The sequence below is a fragment of the Poecilia reticulata genome, linkage group LG1 (assembly GCF_000633615.1).
Source record: "Poecilia reticulata strain Guanapo linkage group LG1, Guppy_female_1.0+MT, whole genome shotgun sequence".
Classification (NCBI taxonomy): domain Eukaryota; kingdom Metazoa; phylum Chordata; class Actinopteri; order Cyprinodontiformes; family Poeciliidae; genus Poecilia; species Poecilia reticulata.
Window position 1 is genome coordinate 28,474,637 of NC_024331.1, and position 27,051 is coordinate 28,501,687.

Here is a 27,051-nt window from a genome sequence, read left to right on the forward strand (position 1 = left end):
TAAAAACAATATTTAAGTAATTTTTAAAACCAAAAGAAGGAGTGATTAAGTCAGCACACAGCTTTGGTTAGTATAGCAGCTAGAAACTTCTGATCGGGACCCATTAGTGTTGTACCAATTGTTCTTTTTCAGCAGAGGTATCATAAATGTTGTTTTTATATAACATGGACTCGAAATTTCAGCACCATCATTTCCTGGGGAAATTTTGACCCAATACTTTGTTAAGGCTCTGTCCTGGGCTTTGAATGCTGCCAAATGGCCTCAGGCTGTAAAAGACAACACCAAAGCAACTGTCTTGAAATGAGCCATAACCTCTGACCTCCCTGTGTCTTTCTCTCTGGTAAGTAATGTATTATTAACCATCTTGCCATTCAGTACCAAAAAAAAAAAAAAAGGGACTTTCTCGTTTCAGTGTCTATTCGGTGCTTCATATTTTTCTGTTGTGTTTTTCCATTTGGCACTAAGGCAGTTAACAGCATGCAGCCCCCTGAAATGTGTGAATATTTGAATTGTGGCCTAACAAGAGCACATAATCTGATCATTTTTTCTTTTTTGGAGAATTTGTTTTTTAAAGAAATGTTTGCCTCCTTGTTTGGGCACAAAAAAAACTTTCAAGAACAGAGCTTAGAAAATTACAGAGGTTGTGATAAGCTGTTTAAGAAGCTATTTATATTTCATTTCAATCAGACCAAATCCAGTCTAATTAAAAGATTTCATTGTAAACTACTCAACCTTTACGGGGCAACTTCCCATTCCTAATAATCAGGTGAAGTCGTTAATGAGTCACTGCTAGCTCTTAATTCCTCTTGCTGCTAAGTCCACTCTCTCTTTTGCATTTTTATTTTGCTCTGAAAAAAATGGAGCAATAAAACGATAAGAGAAGTTACCAGGGAGAAAACCTTTAACACTTGGAGTAATTACTTCTCTTTGTGTCTTATTTTTAAATTAATTTTAATTATGGGCGTCAGTGTTGCCTGTAAATGTCCACTTTCTGCTAATCTAAAGTAATGTGACTGCTAATGAAGAGAGAATTGAATGTTTGGAGTCAAATGGCCTTTTGGTTTCGAGTTGCTCCCATGCTGGCTTACTTACAAAATGGTCAAGGATACAGCTGGGCACACACACACAAGAGCTATATTTGATAAGTAGCAGCAACACCAGAAGGAAGAAAGGTGGAAAATAAATGTGAACTGTCTTCAGTCACACAACCAGACAGTGGCTGGGTGTTAATTAACACAGGCGGGTAAAATCTCACACCGCAAAGTTTGGCTAAAGTCAGCTGAAACTCATTTCCTTCAAAAGGCATGCATTTATCTGTTAACATGAAAAAATATGTCCACATTGTCTGATTTGACTAATCTGTAAGGGACTGATTTACATGTAAACTTGACAAAAACAACCTTGACTAAAATGGTGAGGACAAAAATAGACAAAAATCATGCAAAGCTTCATTCCGGACAATTTCTAAAATAAAAAATTGACTGAAAACATTGAAATGTGGGTCTTTCTCTGCCTGTAGAATGTCTTTGAACTGATACTGAAGTAGTTTATAGTAGCAGTTCACATCATATTTAGATCAGTTCAAGCTTTGAAGGGGTATTTTTAATCAAAAGCTGGTTGGAGTTGAAGAGATTTCTGATTTTAGCTGCTTTATAGAGTGGTTGACTCACTTTCGTGTCTTCACACACTAAGCTGCTCTTTTTATGACTAACAATCTGTAAAATATGCGAAAATGCTTTGAAAAGGAACAAAATAAAATGTCTATATTAAGGTTCAAAGCTCCAATGGACAGAACACAGTTTAAACTTTTTTAAGTTACTTACAGTTAACACCAACTTTAAATTATAAACCACCAGAAATGGAGAATTACCATAGTGAACCAGACTAAATAAGGCAACAAACAAATCCTACAATTACCAGTTTTCCTGAAAGTCAATTGTAGACGAAAGCTGAAACATTCAGATTTTATTTACCCAATGATGTTTTCTCAAATAGTGACGCTGGGTACAAGTGTACTTGGTGCAAAAACTGCATACATACATACATACATAAGTAGCAGGTTCTGGTAACTACGTGAGCATGTCGTTACTGAATATGGATGAATCTGACACCAAAACGTCAGATATGGTCAGAGATGTTGGGCGATGTGCAGGAACCTGAAGAATCTGAATGTCTGAACCGATCTGAATTTTTAGAATTTTTTGAGTTTGGACAACGTTTTTATTAAAAGTCTGTTTTGAGTAAAGGAACCAGATCAGACATGCTATTCAAACTCTTCTTTTATATTAATTGTAGCGAGTGAGAGCATATAACAAATAACCTCTATATATTATATATAAATATGCTAATTAAAGTAAGGCAATTTAGACCTTTTCCCATTTCAGAAGAAATACTGCTCAATAAAAGTGGCAATAAACCCTTAGGATCTAAATAAAAATCTGAAATGTGCATTTTACTTAATTTAAATTTTATGCCTTACATTGTTAACGTAAGAAAATGCATTTAATCACCTGAAAAATCATCGTAAGAGTTCAACACATCTCTCTCTGTGCAAACACAGATTTTTCAATGCATGCTTTTATAGAATTGACTTGTAAATGTTCTGCTTTCCTCTCTTCCTAAGTAGAGCCCATCTCACACACACTTACTTCAAAATGTAGGTGCATTAGTGCTAACGAGAACAGAAATGGTTCATGCTTCACTGAATGTGTTCCCATTCATGTTTCTAGGCCAACAAATTTATTAGATGTTATTCTATTGTCAGGTCCTCTAGATCAGCGGTCTGCAACTCAAGTCCTTCAGGGCAGCTGTCCTGAAACTTTTGGATGCACTTCTGCTCAAACACACTTGAATCAAAAGGCTGATTTTCCTCCCAGGCATGTCAGCAAGTTTTGAAAAGATTTGGTAATTAACTATTCATTTGATTCAGGTGGGTCAGAGTAAGAGAAGAAAAAGTGGCTCCTAACAGACTGGCACACCTTCAGCTTTTCAGCTGTAAAATTCAATATTTAAATGTAAGATTTACAGTAATGGGCAAGCTTACTTTGTAAAAGTGTAAAGGGTAATGTTCACAGTTTCATTGTTGCGTCACCGCAGTCACAATCTGGTGTTATGAGTTTAATCTTTGTGCTTATGCTCGGTTTGTTTACAAATCATCTCAGCAAAAAATTACCAATTATTAGTGATTGCTTTTAAGCTCAGTCAAATAAACCTGTCAAATCTGTATTAAAATGTATTCAGTGGCAGTAATGGTCTAAACAGAAAGAGGGGCCACTCAATCATATTGATTAGGGCCTCATTTCACCTTGGGCCGGCCCTGCATGACGAGCCACAGCCACTGCACTGCGCATCTCTCTGCTGATGTGAGAGACAAACGGGGAGATTTAATTATGTTGCACTAGTAGGGAGAAGGCTCGTCCTGTTTTGTGACTGGTAAGTTTTTAATAAGCACCACAGGGGTCGCTGAGTGGTTCAATTGATAAAATGTGCGCACAACGTACTGAGACTATAGTCCTCAACTCAAATGTCCTGGGTTCGATTCCCGGCCCCTTTATCTCACTTCCTTATTTCCTGTCTAATTACTGTTCAATAATGGCCACTAGAGGCTAAAAATCTTTTTAAAAGTTTTTAAAACGGGCCACAGAGGCTATTTGTTTTTATAGAGCGGCCTTTATTGAACGAGTATTTCTGATCTCCGCTCTTCATTGTCAGCTGGCTGGCCCTGTAGCGCTCGTTCAAGTGTTTAAAGGTCCACTCTGCAGCCGCATGCTGGGGTCTGCCTGACTGGAGATCAGGAGAGGCAGAGAAGGCATTTGATATGCCGCAGTCTGGTGCATTTGTGGCGCTGCAAAACAAGAACGTGCTGTGTGACTGTGGGGCAGCTTCTCCACGGGTTTAACCACCGGCCCACTAACCCATCGGCCCACCAGGGAAATCTCCGGTAGTCCTGTATGCCAGTTTCCCCCCTGGTCAGAGCAGGGATGCATCCAAAAGTAGCAGGATACCAGCACTCAAGGAGTTGCAGACCCTGACGCTAGATCCCGCTAGTCTTGCAAAAGATGTCTTGTGACAATATAAATGTTAGAAGTCGACCTCACAGGTTGGCACTATTTCCTTGTTTTGGTGCACACACATGCAGGGCAACTTTTCACAAATACATCTCAGCAACCTGAGGTTGTTGATGTTTTTGGAGCAAAATGATTCTTTTGGGTAAAATATCATTTATGAAGTTTTTCACAAATCTTTTGCATCTAAACTTTTTTTTTCACCTTTTTCCCCAACAAATACTCACGTTATGAGTACCTCACATGTATATAGTAATATAGTAGTGCCTAAACAAATTCATAAAGGTTAGGTTCTATATTAACCATTTCTGGCTTTTGTCAGGCAATCTGGCAAAAGATACAGAAGACTTAATGATCACCCTGTCACTCACTGGAGATAACAAAGTTTAGAAACGTGTAGGTGATACAGGAGATCCAGAATTTAACTAGTTTATGGAAAATCTCATTAATTTACAGAACTATGGTATGAAAAAAAGTCCCTTTAACGCTACATAAAATGTACCACAAACAATATGTAACAAATCCAAGTCACAGTCACGTAGGCCTGAAATGTGTAAGGTTTGTATCAATAAAACAGTGTACACTGAAACACTGAGAGCATAAAAGTTTACACTTAACACTCACATACTGGACTAAAGGTTATGTAGTTAAAAAGATACAGACATGTTGACACACAGCATTATTTTCATATTTAGATCATTAAAAAAATATTTTAATAAATGTAATTATTTGAGTTGAAAAGCATGTAGGATGTCTTCAGCTCAAAGCAAAATGCTCAAAAAGGAAATAAATTGACATAAAGTACAAGGCACAAGGTTTTAAAAAAAGTCAACTGCAAAATATTAAGACAATTTCAACACAGCAATAATGCCACAATGTAAAACACGTTCTGAGTGTGCGAGAAGGCAGATTTCAGAGAAAGAAAAAAAAGAGAGAGAGGGAATCTCTTTCGTATCAGTTTCAGAGGAAAAGCTGTGCAGAATCAGACTGCATGCATGACGTGTACACAGACACACACACACACACACACACACACACACACACACATACACACACCTTTGGTCTTACTTATGCGCTCATCCCTCTGTTTCCACTTTTTTCAGTCCTCCGGGCCGCCATTTTGTGACTTCTCAGCAGAGAAGAAAAAAAATCCCAAAATGTCCACCATCCGAAATGAACTCGGTAAAAGAAAACTTCAATCGTACTCCATGTCTGAGAAAAGGAGTGGGGGGGAAGGTGTTTAATTCCACCGCATGGTTTTAGTTTAGGAATGTTTCCTCTTGTAATTTTATATGGAGTTCAGTTTTCCAGCTTTCTGTCTTGATGATTTGTGCAGAGATTTGATCAGTTTTCCTCGGCAACTTTATGAGCTTTGAGAAAACTCATTCCTCTTTGAGTGGCTCTGGGCCCATGATAATGTCATCTCACTCTCCTCCCCTTTTCAGAGATTTGTGTGAGATAGAGGCCTCCGTAAGAGACCAAGCGCTAACCTTTACTGCATTGGCTCACACTTAATCCCCTCACCCTGGGGTGACTGGCATACACACACACACACACACGCACGCACACCCCCACACACACACACACACGCGCGCACACACACACACACACAAAACACACCCAGTGCAGAAAGCAGTACAGTTGTACCACACCCTCCCTACTTGTCGTTTATTGTTGAGTCATCTAAATTCTGTGATCTTATTTTAAGATAAAGTATATCACAAAGTAATGATATTTTCTCCAATGCAGTGATTTACACTTTATGTATTTTGATTCTTTACTTGACTTATTTGATGAAGGGTAAAGTTTAATTTGTTCTCATAATTGGCTGCTGTAAACTGATGTGTTTTAAGGTGAGTTTGTGTTTCAGTTTCTTCATCAAGACATCACAGAAAGAAAAAGCTTAACATAAATCTAAACTCTTCATTTAATCAGCATTAGATGCTGAGTGGATTAACAGTCTTTCTCTTCTGTCATTTATTCATTAACTCCAGTTGAGGTTTTAGTTTATTTTCCTAAATATGGACAGTTTTCCTTTAGGGAGCCTTAAACTGTTATTTCCCCACTGAAAAGGTCCAGAGGCGCATTTTCATTTTAGCGATGTTACGATTACCAGACAAAATGCTGAAGGCAGTAAACGGTGGAAATAACTTTAAATGAAAAGTACTGACAAAAAGTAATAAGTTTGATATTGATCTGTAAACACACACTCTGCTCAATTAACAACTTTTAACGAAATCCAACATGGATCCTAAAGCGTCGCCATCCACTGATGTTTCCTCTGAGGAATTATAACCCAGACATTAGAGTTCCAGCAATATGCTTTAACCACAATATGACTGAAGACCAAAGATAAAGTAAGGAGGATAATGATCATCTTCAGATCTTAAAATGATGTAAATATATTTTCAGTCTGTCCCAATTAAAGCTTTTCATTTAGCAGATTTCTTTCTGCCTCAGTTTTGAAACAGAATATAAAACACATACAGATCCACTGCTATAACATAAATGTTTGGTTCAGTCATTTCAACACCTTGCTCTTTGAGTTAGTTAATTATTGTTGGCTCATGTTCTATGTGCAGCCGTGGCTGAACTAGCTGGTTTTAAGGGGACAATCGTCAGTAATTTATGACTGACCAGCTATCCTAACACACATGAGGTTAAATTACATTTTTTATTTTTTGCTTAAACCTAAGCAAGTTCTCAGCTAAATATCAAATTTGCCAATCTTATGAAAAATGTTGCTACATTTGTTATGGCAACAATAAAAACTGTTTTTATTTGTCCTAATTTTATAAATGCAATATGAAAAAAATATTCCAATCAATCTGGTAAATCTAATCTTTTGCTCGCACATTTGTTAACCCTGGTTTAAAAAAAAAAAAAAAAACTTCATCATAAGTTTGTTTCAATATTTTATATGAAAAAAAGCCTGAAATTGTCAAAAAATCATATTTTAAATCTACATGAGCTTAACATTTTATTACTATAGTAAATTATTAGTTAATACTGTTAATTATGTATTAATAAACCTTGTTAGTTATATGACTGCCACCAGTTTGCAGTTCTTCTATATCATGATCAGGCTAATTAAATACAGCTAACAAAGACTCACAAGAATGACAAGAAAAAAGAGAATCTGTTGAGCAGATTCCTTCACGATGGTAAATTTTCTCCTGATCAACGTTTTGTGTTTGTGGATTGTACGGCACAAACACACATGCAATAATTCAAATTTTAAAACACAGTTCCATTCAAAGTAGCATGGGAGTCACTAAATGTACACATTCATTCACACATGTATTTGTGTCTTGTGTTTCCCCTCAAAAAAAAAAAAAAAAAAAACATTGTTATCCACGACTTAAAGCTCATACATGAACACACCCACCTCCACTACACAATCACACAGTGTGGCTCTCAAACACACGCTCTGTCCTTGATACCCTCAGTAGGAGGGTGGGCTCTGCAGACAGGGTGCCACGTCCCTTAGTGGAGCTTTGGATTATGGGATAGCAACATGAGGTAGGCAGAGAAGGTGCAGACAATGAAAGGAAAGCGGAGAGGAACGAAAGATTAAAAGAACAGGCAGATTGGGGGAGCAGGGCAGATGCGACAAAAAAAGAATGAAATTCATCAAAGAAAGAGACTGTGATTTAAAGAAAAATCTTTATAGTTAACAGAGAAGCAAAGAAGGAGAAAGAGGGAAGACGGGGGTTGGGTACAAAACGCAGAAGTATTGGATGATTATAGAGCAACGGATATGCTAAATGAATGAAAGTGAAGATGAAGTGGGGATGAATATGTAAAAAAGAGGATGAAACCAAATGAACAAATAAAGACTTACCATGTGCTGTTTCCCATCGTTTCACTCCTTCAGAAGTTCTGTGCTGAAAGTTGGAAAAGCTGCCGAAAAGGTGAGAGAGGAAAGAGGAGAGTCAGAGGTGGTCATTCATTTTTTAAAGGAAAGGATTGAATTAAAACATACTAAACCCAATTTAAGTGAGTGAAACCCAAACCCAAAAAACTACAAAATACACAAACAATACAACCACATATTTGCATGTACTGAAGTGATGGTTTTGATTTTTAACATTGGTGTTTATAAGCCGCACGTGGCGAGTCTATCACAGAATATTATAAATTAAATGGATAAAGACGCTATGAATCTTAATCATAAAAAGACGAGTGGAGATTTCTGTGTCAAAGACGCACGTTGTACTACACACACAAAGGAGCACTGTATGCACATTACAGAAAGCAGTGTGTATACATTTGAGTGAGTGCAGGAACTGACCTTGCATGTGTGCATGTGTTCGTGGCACAGTAACGCTAAATGATAGCCTTCTAGCGCCATCTACTGATGTTAGTGTTATTAAATAGATACTGACGGAGAAACTCAACTTCATGCAGCAGCAGGTAGGTTTATTTAAAATGTGGGAAAAACAATTGAAACTATTTTTTAGTATGTTGAAAATGAAATTATTTTCTGTTTACTTTCCCTTTTGTTTATTTACTAAAATTTTACAGTTAAAAAAAAGCATTTAGGTGATGCATAAAATACACATATCTTTGATAAGGAAGGTAAAACACAAACTTTAATTTTTCCACATAATGTTTTAAATTTGTTGAAATGCTTTTGTACATAAAATTTGCAGAAATTAATTGAGGTCATGTGCAAGAAATGGTTTAAGATGGTGGACTTTGGGTTATAAATGTTTCTTTATCAGCATATACGTCATAAAATTATATATTAAATTATATAACAAAATATAAAATATATAAATATAGAGAGAGAGTATATGCAGTATATCTAACACAGACATAAAATATTTCAGATCTCTGCAACCCAGTTATAAATGATGGTATATATGCAAACATCAAAATCTCATTGAGTTCAGCTGTAAAATTCCTCCATGCACACAAAGTTACATGATCACTCAAACACACAAGTGTTTAATCGAGCTTCAGCCTTTGTGTTTTGAGTGGTTGAATCTTGGAGGAGATTATAGCAGAACTCAAGTGCTTGAGGAGTGTTTCAGATCCAGGAGCAAATAATCAGCTCTGTTGGTGGTAAATCTGTATATAGCCTGCGCTGTACCTGGAAGTGTTGCGTACAGGCAGAATGACTTATGACGCATTTCTTAATAACCATGAATATTATTTGAAATACTGCCAGATAAAAACAGGTACTCATCAATTCATACCCTTTTCAATGAATTCTGAGGGAGTGTGTAAATTTTACCTAATATTAAATTCTAAACGTGTACACTTGAACAATGCATTTTTTATCCAAGTCTTAATGATTTTAAAACCAATCGTCAGTGGGATTTCTCTTTTCCAACATGCTAAATTGATCAATTTATTGCTCGGCTCCCTGCTCGCTCTAAGAAAAAACAATTTCACTGCAGATATAAAAAACCCAGCCAGAACAACGTTGAAGAGGACCAGGAGGAAAATTCACATCGTATTGATTTTAAAGACTCTGTCGTGGCTTACTGTGCATTTTGAAATTGATTTTTTTGTGGTTTGATATATTTATATATTGGGTGTTTTCCCACAGGCTTTAAAAACAGCAGTTGTCAAACCACTAATAAAAAACAATCAGGACAAGTCACTATTGCAGAATTACAGGCCAATCCCCAACCCTCCATTCATCAGCAAAAATGCTGAAAGCGCCGTTTCAACTGTTAGTTTCTTCTCAATGACCAAATGCTTTGATGGTCACTCTGGTTTCCATGCTCGTCATAGTCCTAGTCTGCCCTCGTCAAAGTGTTCCCACATGAATACAGGCTGTGGAGGAACCACGGTCCTGGTTCTGTTGGACCTCTGCACAGCATTTGACACTGTTCACCATTATATATTACTAAAGTGACAGGAGAACTGGGTCAGACTCTCTGATCCAGGGCTCCACTGAAGAACAGGGACTTCTTTGTGTCATTAAGTCTCTTCTCATTGAAGCAGACAAAAGCCACATGCGGGGTTCCCCAAGGCTCAATCCTGGGCCCCTTCATACTCGATATCTACATCCTCTCACTAGCTCAGATTATAACAAGCAAGAATAACTGCAGATGATACACAGCTCTACATTATAATATCACCATGTGACTCAAACTCACCCAAATACTGAACAGATGAGTAAAACAAATCAATGTATGAACAGAAACAAAACAGTTTTAGTCTACTCTGCATTCCCACTACCAAACAGAGAAGCAGCATTTTATGCTCCACTAATCTGAAACAAACTTCCAGCAAACTGTGAAAATGCTGAAACACAGTTTCTTTAAATTGAGGATAAAAACCCATTTGCTTATTGTTCTTTGCTTGTTTTATATTTGGTTCCTGTATTGTGTTTTTTATCACAGTTTTAACTGCCTTCTTGCTGAAGTGTGCGATACAAAGTTAAAACTTGACATAAAATCATTCATGGTTTTTGTCCAACCTATTAATTATTAGTTTTTACCCTTTAAGGCCTCCAGATATTTCAGCTCTTCTAAGATCTGCTGTTATTACCTAAAATTGAAACTAAAACTGATTTTAGAATTTATCAATATACAATATAAATGTGCTGGGTTATGTTTTATTTGTCTTGTGGTTAAAGCTGAATGAGTCATACAAAACCCTGGTCAGAGCAGTAGAAGCCTTTACTTTAAATGATTGTACTCCTGACTATTTAAACATTTTCCTCTAAGTGCATGCAATAATTTGTTAAAACTAAAGTTTACAGAATGCCACAGTACCTTAATTTGGTTGTAAATCTTTTGAGACCTTTGCTTTAACATTGTTACTCTGAGTCTAAATCCTAAGAAAATTGCTCTATTGTTGTGTATTTTCTGCCTCGCTTCTATATTGAATTTTTATCTTGGTGCGGATTAGAGATAAAGTAAGTGTTATGGGAATTTGTACCACTTTCATTCTACAATTTGAATGTTAAATAGGCTTCCTTTTTTTTTAAGAAGCTATTAAAACAAGGAGACTTTACTGAGTGAGAAAGTTGTATTTGTATTTAGTGGTTGTCAGGAGGCAGCAGTAATATTCAGCAGCACTAGCACTAGGAACTCTACAATGCCTGTCCTACACACTTTTTATCAATCTTAGAAGATAAACAGTACTTTGAGTTAGCAAGATTAAAATATAAAGTGCAGAAGTCCATCTACAGGTTTTGTACATACTTGTGAAATCACTAGTCGGTACCTTATGCCGTCTTAAGAGAAACACACATTTATGTCTGATGCAGATATTCATCTTAAGTTTATGTTGGCAACCTGTGGATTGGGAAGGAATCACAGGAAGATCAACCTTAGCTGAATATCAAAATTAATATTTTCAACCTTAGTTTATTTCTGTTGTGTGGTTTACCTGTTGTAAAACTGTCGTTTCTCTCCACTGTCTCCCTGTAATTGTCAACCATGGAGAAATGCACTAAACTAACTGACTATATTTAAATTACCAAATCTGTTCTTTAATTATATAAATCAAGAAATTTGTATAGCGCCATGTAAAAAAAACTCTAGTTCCACACAAGCACTGTAACAAATTAAAAACTAAGAAATGTATTAATGTATGAAACAAAGAATAAAGGTATAACAAAACATTAAAATCGGTTAGAATCATGTAAAATGAAGCACAGGCATCTCAAAAAAGGTCTCAAAAAACAAATAGGTTTTTAGCTTAGATTTAAAGTATGTGGTAGGTAAATGGTAGGGGCAGCACACACATGGAAAGGAGTTTGATTCGATGGTTTGCGTCATTATTTGTTTTTGCTGACTACCACTTACCTGTTTGTAATTTGACTGAGTGTGAACATTGATTAAGGTTTTTAGTAATGAGCAAAGCTGGGCATAACTTCAACTAGTAAATTGTTGGTATGTGTAGAATATCCATAAACATCTGTTGTATGCCATACTGCACATATGTTGGTTTAAGGAACATTTATGACAATGGTCTACAAAAGATAAAAATAAAATAGAAAATAAATAATAATCAAGTAAATCATATGTGTAAAACTCAGGTCAAATTTGGCCCAGAGTGTAAGCACATTTGGCAATTTGAAATCTATATTAGGACTGCCCCAATAGCAGCACAGTTATAGCAAATACAAATCCCAGAATGCTCTGCTGGTGCAGCAACATGTCAAACAGGATCCACACGCTGCACTCCTCTGCTAAAATCCATCAGCAAACTTCATGTGACCAATCACATCAGGTCAAAAAAGGAAAAAAATCCCCCAAAAAAGGTTGAAAACAAAACTATACAGCTAAGGTAAACGACAGGAGTTGTGAAATGTTCTTCTCATGTGAAACATTGTATATCACAAACACTGTATAATTTCTAGATACGTCTTAAACCCTACAAAAAACGTAACTGTTTTGTTTGATGTTCTTACAAATGAAGGTTAAAAAATGAGGTGGAGCTTTTTTTAAAAAATAATTTAGTGTGTTAGATTTTTTTTCTCCAGTCTTCTACTCCTTGCAAAAGCAACATTTTGTCATTAAAATCCAGCACAGTGATGCTCGTCTTTTCATTCAACACAAGCTCACAGCTGTACCTCTCCTTTTTCCTGAATCCCTGAGAGAAAGGGGAAGAAGATGCTAGAATATAGAAAAGAGCAACAGAAACTTTTCAGAACTTCCTACACCTCGACTGAAACCCAGCGGTGTAGATTGAGCACCTTACTCCCACTGCTCTCAGTGCATCAAAACTATGGACAGAGATTCACCAGTGGAGCCCTGTTCTCAGTTCCACTCTGCTAACCAGGTGCAGGGGTACCACTTGTGAGCCAAAATAAAGTTTTGACATGCATACACTTTTATAACCTGGTCTGCCATATCTGCTCTAGTGCATTGTGGAAGCAATGCATGAGTTCTAGATCCTCAGAGAGAATAACTCTCTTTTTGCAAAGGTTGTGGGTTGTTTTTATGCATCTGTTTCTCCCCCGGAGCGCTGCATGGTTGTGATGACAGAAATTTAATCCCAGTAGTTTTCTGGGTATGAACAAGGCAGCATGTCCACACACAGTCGACCCTCTCTTGCAAGTCTTTACCCAAGTGGAACCACTGTCAAATAAAACTTTGGTCCAAGAAATAGAAGAGAGGAAAAAAGCCTCTGGTGGCAAGTTTCTTTTCCTACTGCGAGGGAGCACACTGATTTGCAGTGTTAGGATGATGCTTTAGGCTTATATATTGGTCCTTGATAAAACTGAAAATAAATAAATCAGTCTGGCTCCAGATAGACTAGTCCATCGCTGATAGGATGTGGACTCCTGTCTGACCAGAGATTATCATTTCATTTTCATTATGTTATATATAAGAGATCAGAATGAGAATAAAAAAAAATCATTCCAACTTCTTATTGTGCAGCAAGGCCTGTTAACTCCGTAACTCAGAAAATGTTCCCAACCCTGCATCCCAGATATTACATCAACACTGGATAATACAGCAAGTCACATCCAATGATGCTGTCCAGGGCCACAGAATTGGAACCAATATGTGGTGACAGGAAAGTCGAGCTGGTAAAGTCCTGCTTGGTGGATGAGAACGGGAACACAGGTCGCAAATTGCAGTGGCTTTGTTTCCCCGGATCAGTTTTACACACACTGCAAAATACTCACATATAAGTGATAATATTGTTGTCGTGATTTTCTAAATAATTGCCATGATCTACCACAATCGACTCATTGTAAAAAATGCAATGCATAGTTATTTATTCAAAAAAATACCACTCTGTACTTCAGAAGACAAACAAGTAGTGTTATGGTGTGCATGACATGCTGATATTAGTTACCAAATAAGCAAATGCATAGTTAACCCTTTGGAAGCCTTCAATTGGAAAGACAGTGTCATGTTGATGGTTAATGGAGAAGGACTCACAAACAGAAGTGGTAAGAGCAGCAAATAGATTTGAATATTTACTGAAAAAATGATGAAGAACTTACAATAAACAATGGAGAATCCAGGGAGCGAGACTAGGGACAAACAAGGACCAGATAACATGGAGTTTATCAGGGTAAACAGAAGGATCCAGCAAGGAGTGAGGCGCATAAATACTGGGAGAGTGAATGTCAAAACAATAGACCGGGACTGATTAGTTCATGGTTTGCAGGTGTGAGGGGAGAGAGCCGAAGGCAGGATGAGAAGACAAGGAGAGAATGACACAAAGGGGCAGAGAAGAGGAAACCGAGGACCCAGGAATTAAATCTAAAGACAAAAATTAACTCAGAACAAGAAATAATTAAAGAGAATCTAACTTAAAAATATCCATGAATGACTGAACTACACTAATGACTGTATATAAGCTTTACAAAGACTGGACATGGCACAACAATAATGAAGAAACAGAGGTGAACAGACAGAACAAAAGGGGTGGGAGCAACCAAAGAGGCTAAAACAATGGTACCAATAAAACCAAGGAGAAATTGTATTATAGTAATTACATTAACACTTAATGCTGATGATAGTAACTAATAATAAGAAAAAATAAAAAGACACAAAGAGTATGAAAGAAAAAAACGACCATAGAAAATTTGTGGGAGGAGCTCCTGAAAAGGGCCAACAAACGGCTGGAGGCAAAACGTGAAGCAGCACAATGGAGACGCAATAAATGCATCCAATCGTGACCAAGAGATCACAGACACATGGAAAAGTTAGCTTTTACTAAAAATGGTCTTCTCATCTTAAAATATTTGAGAAAAAAAAAACAGTCGACCCTTCCTTTGTGTATGCCACATTATATACACACAAGGAGAAAATGAACACAACTAGTAAAGACAACTGGAGGTTGTTGACCATAAAAGAGTAAAGCTGAATATCGCAATAAAATCTGCCCAACTTCTCTGGGACGTTTTCATGACAAATCGTTTCTGGATAATGACTTTCTTTATAGATGAAACAATCTTCTTAAAGCAATTCCTTCTAAAGAAAAGGAATCTGAAATGCAGATTTGGGTCTGTGTCAGTGTCTCTGCTGATATCCCATGAGGTCACATGATAGAGGCATAATGGAGTCATAGAGCATGGATGATTTGCTCCTGATATTCAATATGATTCCTTCTTTTCCCTCGCTCACTGTGTCTGAGCACACTGTGTAATGACTCTTGTTAATTTCTCAGGGGAAAAGCCCTAATAAGTGATCATTGACAAAAGGATTTCTATGGAGATGTTCACATCATCTCTACTGAGTCGCCTGACGCGGCCAGTTTGTCTCTGGCTGCGTGTCTGTCACCTCGTGATTATAGCTCCTCTCATATTGTCTACTGCAGCCGTAGACATCTGTATAAAATTTGTTACCGGCTTTTAAAACTAGGCACTGAAGCTACAGCACATTTTGGAGAGAAGTTCTGTATATTTGACACAATACAGGCATGACTGTCAACATTTAATAACTTTTTTTCAAGCTTGGTATGATCCACACCATCAGGATCAGGGACAATCTTCAACAAATTCAACACTTTTTCTTTGAGATTTTGTTCTGAAAATTAAAGTGCTGTTATATTCCAAAATTATTAAATTAGTCATTTTAATTAAAATTTGAATCAATTATATAGTAAGATAATGCATAAAAATTAAAGTTATTATCTTCACGCATTTTTTAGTAAGTACATTATTAAATTATTTAAACTGCTGCTGAGTCTAAAGAAAAAAATGTACTCCGATTGGTTACCCTGCACAGTAACCAAGATGCTGACCTGTCATTTTCTCTACAACATTGTTAGTCCCTCTGAGTGATTTGATTTTAATGTGAAGAGATAAAATTAAATTTCTGTTTTACAGTGCATCACCAGAAAGTAGAAACGACTAAAGGTTTTTTTTTTCATTTTTTTTTTTAAATTTAAGATAGAGATATTAATTGTTTAGAGGGTTTATTTATCTCAAAGTACAAACTAAAATTTTGAATCTTCTGGATTTATTTAATTGTAGGATGATTGGTTTTCCATAAATGCTGGGTCATCCAAACAAGGTCTTGTGTTCCCCAAACAAGAAACAATTGGATAGAAAATAATTTTGTCGTTTTATTCACTGTAACTTTTTGTTCGTTTTCCTTCAGCAAGCATTTTTTTTTTTGCCTTCATGTATCTCCCATAGAGATGCAATAGAGATGCGAAAACCTTGATATCGGCTTTCTGGAAGAATACTTGTCATTTCTAAACTCCCATCAAAACATGCTTTTAAATTGGATTTCACATTGGATTGTTTGTATCCGTTTTCCTTACTATCTATTTTAGTATATTAATGTGAATACAAACGGTTAACTATTGATTCTTTATGTGACCAGAAGCAATAATATAATTCCATTTCTAGCTGAATTCTTAAAATTAAGAATTCCGTAGAATTTAATCTTGATCTTGAGAATAAATGTTTCATGAAACAGTCCTCCGTGTTTGGGGAGTGGCGCAGGGGTTAAGCACAACCCATGCCTTAGTCCTCGACGCAGCCGTCGCAGGTTCGATTCCCGGCCTGGTGACCTTTGCCGTTTGTCTTTCCCCATTTCTCATTATCAACTTTCCTGTCAATTAACTATCAAATAAAGGCCACTAGAGCCAATAAAACCTTACAAAAATAAATAAATTAAAAAAAAGATTAAAATCTCAATAAAAAAAAAATTTTTAAAAGTCCTCCGTGTTCCTTTAAGTAAAGTGTGAAATTCAGGCTTCCTTACAAAGGATAAAAATAATATTTTATCAAGTAAGACTGGTAAGATTTTAATACATAAATATCATTTAGCTCATCACTAAGGAAGTATGAATGAACGGATATAAATTATGGCAAAAAAGTGACATGCACAATAGATGTGTTTATTACTCCAAGTTGTTCTGTGTCCTTTTCTTACTTTACCACATGGATCCCTCAAAATTAAATCTGAAACTGCAAATGAGCAACCATTGCTGGTTTCCACATGCATGTGGGTTTGTATGCACAGAAAGGCAATACAAATATAAGCTGTGCTGACTGACAAACACCACTGCTTTTTCCTTGATGACAGAAAAAACACAAACATGGCTGTCGGTGGAGCAGTCTGTCTGAGTTATACAGGCTTTTATTATTTCTCCCTGACCTTCTATCATTAGCTTGAGGTCTTATGTTGACCCAGTACTCTCAAAGGAAATCACACACGTCAAGCCCTACGCAAGATTGTTACGGTTAGTTTTTAGAGATGGAGTGAATCCATGTTGATAGAGATTTGGGAAGGTGTGGTTTGGTTCATGGGTGAAACTTTGTTACGTGGACATGCATTACTGCCTGTGGTGTTACATACAGATGCTCTTCAGAGACAAATTCTGGCATTTATGAGAAAAACGGCAACTAAACATGCCATGTTAGCTAAAAATAATAGCAAATTAAATCCTGTTACTGCTGTCAACAGCCTTACTAAAGATATGCATCCATGTATGCTTCATCAAGTCCAGAGGACTCCAAAGCACTTCGTTCAGGACATTCCTGCACACATTCACATGGTGATGGTAGCAAGCTACTGCAGGCCTGGGACAGTCTGACAGGGACAAGGCTGCCATGCACTGGCATCTCTGAGCTCCATGACCACCAGCAGCAGCCAAGGGGGTGAAGAATCTCACCCAAGGGCAAACCGATGGAGCGGGGATTCTCATTGGTAACTTCTGATTAGAGGACAAACTCCTACCACCTTCGTCCCTGATGCAAAGTTGAACTATTTCACTATTTCTTGAATTGGCTTAATATCACATCCAGATGTCTGCAAACAGGTATTGAAGCATTTTAATCTGATTACACTACTTGAAAAGACAGCATTGTTTTTAATATATTCTAATTAGGGGTATATGTTAACCGATTTTATTAATTTTGGGAGATGGCCGATATTTACCTGTGAAGTTGATCTCATCAGCCTCAGCAAAGGTCTAAAAATCACCCACTGTCCTCTCCCGTTTTCTCGTGACAGAGGTTTGACTGACAGACCGAACATCCATGTCATGCCTCCATGTTTGCAGTTAACAATAGTCACCCCACTGTTAAAAACTCAGTAACTTTCTTGATATATTTAGCAACATTCCTGACATAAACAAATGGTATGGACCAAAATACCAGCAGCTCAGTGTTTTCAAAGCTTCGTAATCAGCCAGAAAATTGCAATCAGTGCATCCCTAATTCCGATTTAAATATTAAATAAATCACCCAAACAATTCACTACCATGATGGTGTCATTCCAAACGTGCAAGTTGGTGACAACAATTCAAGTTTAATTGCTTGAAACCAATGCCAGCTAGGAACTAATAAGCAACAAGCCCCACCACTACCAAACAGGACTAACAGGATTCTCACATTCAGTAACATGCTGCTCTTACTGAGAGAGAGGAAGAGAGAAACAACACCATGCCATTTACACTGATTATTCTCAAGTTTTTCAGGGAGTTGCAGTCCTGTCTTTCTCAGTTCACTGTGTGACCCCATGTAGTCCAACCCTGACATTTCCCTTTCTTCTAATGCTCTTTAAATGGGCCTAAGGGCAGCAAGACTTATGCAAAGCTCCACAGGCCGTCTTTACTATCAAACGGAGAGGGAAAGCATTAACTTGGCAGCTTTTTTCCTAAATGATGTTTTTGTCTCTTCCCTCTCCAATGTGTAATTTATATTATTACAGTTTAAGATTTGAGACACAGAAGAACAGGTGTGTAGTATTCTTATGATAAAAGGTCCGCAAAGCAACTGCTGGAAACCCAATTATTGTTCTGAAGATGCCTGTTACCTGTATTTGTTTCAGCTGTGATTTCAGGTAGTTATTCTCGCCCTTAGACTTGTTTGTCTGAGCTGAATCCGTTCTGGTGCCACTTATGCTTATTCCAACATTTGAACTCTTAGCTCGATTGTTCTTGCTGCTGAGATTAGAATTGCTCAAAGTTTCGACACATTTGGATGTTTCTCAGAATTGGAAGGTTGTTTTTCAGACATCCAGACCAGAACATCAGACACAAACGTTTCCTGTGTTGCCCAGGAGTAAGTCCCACAGGAATAGGTTCATACTGAGGTTTTACTGCAAGCAGGAAGTAAATACGTTTCTGCTCTTTTAAGCTGTCTGCAGCATTCTCACTGTCTGTGAAAAATAATACTTTTAGAGACATTTAACGACCTAAAATTTGAAATTTATGCAAATGCATACCATAATTTACAGTATTAAAATGAGGATACGTTTAACCAATAATCTGCTCGGCCTTGAAGTGCTTTCACATATTTAACCACTGATTGAAAACAAACTACTAGATGGGTTTCCAGAAAATAAAGATTACCAATGTCCACTGAAATTAATTTCTCAATTTCACACAGCATAAATATTTATAAGCCTGAAAGAAATAAAAAATAAATAATAATTGTTTTATCCCAAGTTAATTAATTAGTTCACAGAATCAAAGGCCCATAGGGGTCACTTGTAAAAAATGGGAAAAAAAAGTAAAATTCAGTGTTACAAATTTACTTGAAGTCTAAAATGGACGAAATGAAACCTAACTGAGCTTAATCCAAGATCTGTCAGGGATGCACTTATACAATTTCTAGAAGTCTTTAACCTCCACGTACATCTGTACATGAGATTCTGCAATATAGCACGATAAGTGGATACACCAACACTAACGAGGATTTAGCTTGCCGAGCTCATCTTGGCATCTAAGGAGCAACCTCATTTCATCATTGAATGCTGCAGTGAGTTTCTGCATGCTGCCTTCTCTGCAACTCCTCCACAAATGAGTAGCGTGGTATAAGAAGATTTAAAGAGTCCGACCTTCACTGAAACAGTGTACGTAACATATTTACATCTCAGCAATAGCTTATACGAATATTTACCAGCAAACAGATCATCAGATATAAAATGTTGTAATTACCCAAAGTAGAACTTTAAGAACTGGACTCGGCCGTTAGAAAGTCAGAAAATACTGAATTCCAGTCTTTCCTAACTCTGGCATTCCAAATATTACTCTTCTTTGCATTATAATGAATGTCAAGCTTTTCTTTTGTGAAAAGGCCAGCACTGTATGGACAGATGGGGAATGTTTATGCCCTTCTCAACAATAAAACTTAATAAAACTCAAGTCCAGGAAACAAATTAGCACACACATCATCTACACACAGTCATAGTTGCTCTACAAACACACCCACATACACACCTTAGGGTACCATCCACCAATATCCTTTTTGCTGAGTAAAAAATGTCCTTGCACATTAAATAATCAGCCTCTTCATACGGTATGCCTGGGATGCCGAGGCAGGACAATGACAAAATAATAAGAAAGAATAAACTAAACTTGCAGATAACGAAGGTTTTGTGTATTACCGCCCAAACAAATGTATAGCAACACATTTGGGTCCTAATTTGTTAATATATGAATTGTCCCTTTTTTTGGAGGGCTGACTACCAAGAGCTATCCTGCAATTAGAAAGTTGCCAGTTTTGTTTTAGATTTCTCTTGTCACATGTCAATGTGCCCTTGGGCAAAGCACTTAAGCCCAAACTCCCCACTGATCTGGGCATCGGGGTGTGAATGTGAGCATGTTGCTGAGTGAATGTGGCTCTACTGTAAAATAAGACTTGAAGCAAGGCAACAGTGACACTGAAGAAACTGCAGGCATTTCCAGCAAATCTTGTGTTCTGCACATGGCAACACTCTGCTGTATTCATTAAATGTGTGAACAAAGAATTAGTGTTGAACACAGGATTTTCTTTTTAAAAAACACACAGGCCTGGTTGGAATGTTATAAAACCTTATGAAGGAATGTGTTGTTTTCTGATAGTGAAAAACTTAATTTTTAGGCCAATATTCTAAAAAAAAAAATAGCTTTGCACTAAAAAATATTACAGTAGATTACCAACAGAGCCCCAAAGCTGCACCATTATGCTCATTACTTTTCCCCAAATAAATGATCAAGAATGTTAAGATTTCTGTAAGGCTTAAAGAAAATGTATAAATGGAAAATCTTAGAGTCCAGAACTTAATCTGACAAAAGATGTGAGGCCACCTGAAGAAGGTTGTGGACAACTCACGTCCTCATAATCTGATAGATTTTGAAAATAGTTGCTGGGTAGAGTGGGCAGCAGGGTTTGTGGGGTTAATAATCCTTCCCACTCCTTCCCACCAGCACGACTACATTTCCCATGGTCTGTATATAAGAGCTCCAACAGTTGTTGCAAGTGTAGCAACTCCACCAGTCTGATCAATCCCCCAAGGCTCAGCCCTGTGCCTCAATGTGCCTCAGACTGCTGAGTCCAAGTTACTGACAAAGAGAGGAGTGGGAAGATGAAGGCTCTGCATGTCTGCGTAACGTTCGCAGAAATGGGAGAAGTCCTGTTGCATTGAAAGAGATTTGGATAAAAACAGATTTTTTTTTTGTTAGAAAGTGTTTTTGTTAAACATAACAATAGATTATGTAGAAATAAATTATTGTGTACTTTGTAGCCGTCTTAGTTTTTTGCTGAACTTACCCTTAATATGTTTGAGATGTTATCTTAATAAGGAATATCTGGGAGCAATTATTTCTGTCTAGTTTGAGTAGCCATGAGTCTAAAGGCACCTTTCAAATTCTGACTGGAATGCAATGTTTAGATTTCACTCAAACTTTCTAGTACTTGTGTCTACTGTGTGGGTATTAAAGCAGTTAAATAAGCCTGGTTTCTCTTTTATATCCTCAGGGCAGGGATGCTAATCTTGCTTTGCCCAGGGGCTACTTTTGCTAAATAACAAGAGCCCAGAGGCCAGGTGATAAACAAGACTTATCAGATGAAGCAAAGAAGCATCAAAACTTTTCTGAGCGATTTTTTAAATCATTGTTTCCAAATTAACTGACTGAATAACTACCCGGACCTAATCTGATACAACCACTAGACAATAGGGGTGCACTGACATCAATTTTCTGGCCGATCTCTCATTACCAATCTTTAAAAAGCCTGACCTGCCGATTCCGGTTTTGGCTGATATCATTTTTTATTTTTATTTTTTTAATGTAAACGTAGCAAGAAAGTCACTGAGGTGGCAAGAGTGAGGTGGCTATTGTTAACCACAAACATGCAGACATGATTCGGTGGGTCGGACTGTCAGTCAAGCCTCTTTCACTGCAGAGCAGAAGAGGACAGTGGCTGATTCTTAGATCCTTGCTGAGGTAGATAAGATCGATGGATAAGATTGGCTTCACATGTCGGCTAATCACTGATCAGTAACATAAATTGGTGAACCCCAATTAGACAACAGCTTTTCAAGTTTAGTTTTGAAAAGAAACCATGTGTGAATGTTTTTGAAAATATTTTTAACTAAAAAGCTCTGTCCACATTTTCCACATTCCCAATATGCAGCCCTCACAATGGCAATGGGAAGACGTTGGGCTGGAACTGGCTAATCACAGGCCAGTCAGACCATTTTTATACTTGTAAAAACTGAAAGTAGGAGTTTGACTTCGGCATTTCGTCATATAAAATCTAAGCTGAACTGAGTTCAATCAGCTTACGCCTCGATAACACCTGGTGTCCAAAGTGACATCCTGTTACTCAAGGTCAGCTCTAGCCACTTTGGTACCTTAGGTGAGATTATGTGTGTGTGTATTTTGGTAAACATTTAAGAAAATAAATATTCACCAAAACACAAATTATGTGTAAACCAAAAAATTTCTAAATATTCTGACCAGATCACTTACAGGACATGGCAAGTCAGCAGGATCTGTTGGTGCACGCTTTATTTCAGATGCATGGATGAGCTCCTGTGAGGTAGAGGCAACAGGAAGAGCACTTTGTGGTGTTGCAGAAGGCCCTGCGGTGGGATTTAGATGTCTCCATAATACATCTGAAGAGAAAAAAGAGGATTATGATTCCACAAATTCAAGTAAAAACATAACAAATGCGTTTTGCTCAATATACTGTACATCTAAAATACACAAACTTTCTAAGATGCAATTTAAATCAGACTGAAATTATCACAGTGACATGCAGAATTCAATGAAGCAATAAACTTCAACAGGATATGGGAATGCTATAATGATCCTAAATTGACAATAATGTTTTGTAATGAGCTAGCAGAGTTGACATGTTTTTGCAAGTTCACAGATTTTCTTGATTGCTTTGACCTACTTAAAGAAACTGGGATCCACCCAGTTTCACTATCTCAGCAGAGCAGGAGACTCCTTTTGCACATGTATGAACGATTCTGACACATCTTCCTCACCCTTTTGCAAAACCGTTCACACAAATGTTATACAAGCAGTCTAAACTCTACTGTTTTCTTCATGGTAACCACATTTTTATTTTCTTTATTACTTATTTCATAATTGATTTTTTAGTTTACATTTACAGTATTTCAGTTTTCAACCACAATTATGGAATCAATAAAATTTGCACAAAACATTTCTGTTTTTGAATCCAATTTTTTTTTGTGAGAAGGAAAATTTGAGACAGCCCAGAAAGATAAACTAACATGAACAACATGAAGCTGTTATCCATTGCAAGTTGTGTTGTTTGAAGGCAATATTTGTTTCATATTTGAAATATTTTTGTCACAGTTACAGCCTAATGCAAACAAAATGTGTCATTTTGACCATGAGTGCCAAAGTTTAGGCCTGTGTGTTAAGTGTCATGAAAACATGGAGTCTTGACTTGACAGCTAGACGAAAGCAATCAAGAAACGCTAGCTAGGCTATTGGTTAGCTCCGTGTTTGGCTAGCTAGCTTAACTGCTACACAACACTCTGCTAAATAAATACAAACATGTCATTTCATCACATTAGTTTTACTGTACCTCTTTTTCAGTGAAGTTTTTTTTTCTTCTTCTTTTCTTTTTTTCCTTCCTAGGACACGAGACAATTTAGGACGTTTCAAAATGATGTTTTCTGTTACAAAAGTGGCGTCACTCATCTACCACCAGCGAACAACGCGACAATCCATGACCGACAGGTAACGGTGAGGTGAAGGTGTGTGGGGCGCTGGGAGGAACAAAACAACCAGTAGAAAAAAATGAGGGGAACTAAACAAAATGTCATTATATTTAGATTAATATATTTTCCTATGCAGCTAAATTAGTGCAGAATTTTAGTGCAGATTTTTTTTGTAATAGGAAATGATTAGCACTTATTAGTTTTAAAAAGTAGTAAAAGTTTCTTCTTTTTTTTTTTTTTCCTTGTCCCTTTTTATGGCGCCCTCTACACTCCTGGCACCCAACAACCCCAGACCTTCTCTTCTCCACCTCCAACCAAGTTAAATTACAAATGTACTGAAATCTATGGAGTGAAAATGAAACAGAAAATGAAACAAAGATTTATCTCCACATTTTTTCACAGATGCTGCCTGGAACAATACTAACATGATTCATCAAGATCAGGTCATTATCACAAGTTGTCAATAAACTGACCTAAAACTGTTGTGTTTCCAGAGCCTCTTCCCTGCTTGTGTCTCAAAAAAACTGAGCAACAACACAGCTGTGTGCCTGAAGAGGTGAAGATGAGAGTGATGTTTCTATGAACGAGTGAGGAGTCATTTTAAATGTAGTTCAGTCTGAGTTTTTGGAAAAGAGTGAACTTCTTTAATTTTTCATTCACTTTAAAAAAGAAAGAAAAGTTTATTCCTTTTACTGCTGGCACTTTAAGAATGAAAAGTACATAAATACTAAGAGAAAATTAAATTTTTGAGATTTCTAAGGAAGACAAAAAAGATGAAGTTCCAACCACCCTCTGACACACACTCTCAAAAACACACAAAGCAGAGAGGAAAGGTAATCAACACTGGTATGTCCATGCTGAATGGTTGTCCAGGAAACAGGAGTAAATAAACAGCCAAGGTAAAAAGAAGAGAAAGAGACACTCTATCTCTATGGGAGGAATAAACATTCTGCATGTGTGTGTGTGCATGTGTGCATGCGGGCGTGTGTGTGTGTGTGTGTGTGTGTGTGTGTGTGTGCGTGCGTGCGTGTGCATGTGTGTGTGAGAGGGAGAGAGAGATAGAAAAAGAGAGAGAAATCCCATAACAAACAGTACGAATTGATCTTGCAAAAACTTGAACACAACAACAAAAACAAAATCATTAAAAGACTAAATAAAAAACTAAATAAAACTTTGATGCTGGAGCTGAAGAAAACAAAGTGTATATTTTAATTGTGTATTTCATTGTTCAAAAGGTAGATTGGAAGAAAAAAATATATATTTGAGATACTTTAAAAAATAGTCTATCATGTTCATGTGAAACACTGAACACGATATTCCTGTCACCATATAGTTTCATAAATTTTCTTCTTAAGACTGTTAGGTTTCCACAAAAACTGCTTAATTTCCTGCACTTGTGTGTCCATAAAGCAATATGCATTTCATTTGCAAAAGCTTTTGAAGTGTCCCTACAGGAGGGATCAGGCCATCTATCTGCGCTAACAGTACGGGACTCGACTGATGAAGTGAGTCCAACAGCAGTTTCCAGATGAAAAGAAAAAGAGCAGAGGGAATTCTTGAACACCATCAAGATCAAGGAAGCACATTTGGTTGCATTCATGATCTGTCTCAATCCAATCTTAATTCTTGTCACAAAGAGCCTAAGCCTCACTGCTTTCCTAAAGAGAGTGGGAGCACAAGAGAAAAAAAAACACTGTATCCAGTAAGTACAACATGTTGTTTCTGGCTGTCTGCTCAATTTTCACGGTCCCTTAAGCCAACAGCAACTCCCCAAACTGTGACCAAACAATCTTGTTAGTTTCTACCACAACCTCTTTCTCTTCACGCTCCTACACGGAGAGCGGCTGCTTTTCCCTGCAACACGTTTCTCTGTAGGTAGACCACCATACTGACAGGATTATTTGCTTTACACTCTCTATTTATTATAAACACCTGCATTAGTTTATTTCTTTTCAGTGCCAATTTGCAGCAGAAGTCGTCTGCAACTGAGAAAAAGCCAACAGGTTATGTGCAAACACTGTTAAGCTATGATTCAGTCCAAGTTGTTTATTCCTACATATTAGCACTTTTCATTCAAGTCCAACTTGAATAATGACGTTGAAAGTAAGAACACATAAATATCTTGTGTTATTTATAATTAAAACAGCATCACATTTTCCAATTAACCAAGTTTTTTCAGTTGTTTTTTTTCTGTACAGTATATTTAGGAACTGTAGATGTGCATCAGTGGACTCTGCTCTATTCCTAATTCATTGATGCCAATATGTGGCAACTTTAAACAGGATTCACACATTATACATCATCATTTTTGTAAGTTATTTTGTGATAGGACGTTGGTGTGTCGTGCATATTTTATGGGCTTGACAGCAGACCTTAAGCAACCTGAAAAGTTGTTTTCTATTATTTCAACAATATCTAGATCCTCATTTTAAACTGCTCATAAATTACCCAGCCACAGGGTGCAAAAATATTTCTGCCCAATAAGTATTTGGCTATAAGTAGGTAATTAAGAAGAAAACAAAAACAAAAAATCAGGCACTGAACTGAAATGACAGGCAGGTATGCCACTCATGAGACGAGAATGTAACAAACTATTCCACCAGATTCAGATCACCATTATAATCATTAATCAAAAATACCACAGATCAGGAAGGACCACCTCAGTAAAATGAGAATTCACCCAGTTTAAGGTGTTATAACATTTTAAATCAAGAGTGTTCAAGCATCTGAAACATGTGGAAGTTGGAGAACTGGAACTGCCCAACTCAGTTTCTGAAGTGGACCTTCAGAAACCGATTTTTCTATTTTTGCATTAGATTTTTGTTAAATAATGGTGTAGAGTTATGAGATTGTTTTTTTTTTTAGAAATGAAACAGGATTTTTAAAATAAATGGCACCGGAATAAAGTCAGCCTAGATTTCTCTGATGGCAGAAGACGAATGCGGATCTCACGCTGTTCTTCAACATTACATTGTCAGACTGGAGGGCTCCTGTCTGCAGCTAATCACATCCATGAAAAATCGTCACATAACAGCCTGACAGATGAGACATTGAAGCGAGTGCACACTCACATAACACACTCACACACACGTGTACAGCTTTATGGCATACCTGCAGTCAAGCTGAGT

The 27,051-nt window shown here is 37.1% G+C and overlaps 1 protein-coding gene across 1 annotated transcript in view; it reads right to left on the bottom strand.

Moving 5' to 3' along the window:
• The window catches only part of tenm3 (teneurin transmembrane protein 3), a 549,164-nt gene extending 525,218 nt beyond the window's left edge, over nucleotides 1-23,946 (bottom strand). The window contains exons 1-3 of the mRNA XM_008419232.2: nucleotides 23,788-23,946; nucleotides 22,695-22,840; nucleotides 7,909-7,967 (exon numbers count right to left, since the gene is read on the bottom strand). The gene's annotated coding sequence lies outside the window, so the exon portion shown is untranslated. The remainder of the gene's footprint in view (nucleotides 1-7,908; nucleotides 7,968-22,694; nucleotides 22,841-23,787) is intronic.
• Between the last annotated feature and the right edge of the window lie 3,105 nt (nucleotides 23,947-27,051).